The sequence below is a fragment of the Lynx rufus genome, unplaced genomic scaffold (genome assembly GCF_022079265.1).
Source record: "Lynx rufus isolate CCGP_SWC_20201006 ecotype Redwood Valley unplaced genomic scaffold, mLynRuf1.p SCAF_9, whole genome shotgun sequence".
NCBI classification, from domain to species: domain Eukaryota; kingdom Metazoa; phylum Chordata; class Mammalia; order Carnivora; family Felidae; genus Lynx; species Lynx rufus.
In genome coordinates, this window is record NW_025814897.1 from 83070354 (window position 1) to 83071526 (window position 1173).

The following is a 1173-nucleotide window of genomic DNA, read 5'->3' on the forward strand; positions in this document are numbered from 1 at the left end:
GTAGAGAGATTAGCCTTGCTCCTTTTCTTTTTATTTTCTCTGGGATTTAGTTCAATTAATTTTGCTTGTCCCTCCAGGCTTTAATCTGTTCTCTGCTGCCAAACATACTCAAAAGTGCCTAGGTGAAAAGCAAACAAGGACTAAAATCTCTCCTTGACTCTGTCTTCCTTTGGTTCCTTACCAAAATACCACACCCATCATTCTGTTTTCTTTCATAACTTGACTCCTTAAAGTCTACACTACCTCCGACTCCTCTCCTTTTATTTATCCAATCTAGTACACTATCTATAGAAACTGTTCTCTTAATGATTAATAGTGACCTTAATTTTTTAATGGAACATTTCACAAATGTGCCTGTCATCCTTGCACAGGGGCCATGGTACTCTTGTTGGTGTCATTTGAATTTTAGTGAATGTGCTGCTAGAGTAAGCACAATGGTCACCTCTTAATTACAAGACCCGATAGCCTAATCTTCCTCTTGCGGTACCTTATCTCTGCAGTGTTTTGCACTGGTCTATCCTTCCATAAAAACCTGTTCTCTGTTGCATTCTCCAAAATCACCCCTTCTGTAGTTTTATTTCTCTCACACTCTAATTCCTTCACCAGATTTTCTTCCTTTGTCCAATCTAGCCAGACCATGTCTCATGTGATTTGTTCTCATGGTGTAGGTATACCAAGTGAAGAACTACATTTAGTGAAGGCACTGCTATGAAATCACTCCATGATCATCTGTGAAGCAGATGAAAGATGGGTATGTTGCCAAGATAACAAGCAGTGGAAGGAACAGAGAATGGAGTCTTCCTGGATGCTAAAATTGACATCAAATTAAAGTATATACTAATCAGGACTTCAGCTTTGGTAATGGCAGACAATAACTTGGACCAAATATCCCAGTAAGAAAAATTAGAAAATCTAGAAAAAAAATGTGTTTTTTTTTAATGTCTATTTGAAAACATAAAAAGCTAATAAGGCAGTGAAGAATATCTGGGAGAAGAAGGAAACCCTAGCATTTGTAACTGCCAATTGCCAGTTGATTCCAGAGAAGGCAAGTGAGAAAGAAAACCAAACTTTTGACAATCTTTTATGGAGTACAGGTGAACTGGAAGTCAATTGGACTTTGAAAGAACTGAAACTCAGTTTCAAATCATCTTAGTCCTTGAAATTGGACTAAAC

The 1173-nt window shown here is 37.5% G+C and overlaps 1 non-coding gene across 1 annotated transcript; it reads right to left on the reverse strand.

Annotated features, from left to right (window-relative positions):
* Positions 1 to 326: 326 nt before the first annotated feature.
* On the reverse strand, positions 327 to 433 carry LOC124506540 (U6 spliceosomal RNA). Its single transcript, XR_006960797.1, has one exon. It is a non-coding gene; the product is annotated as a U6 spliceosomal RNA (small nuclear RNA).
* Positions 434 to 1173: the final 740 nt, after the last annotated feature.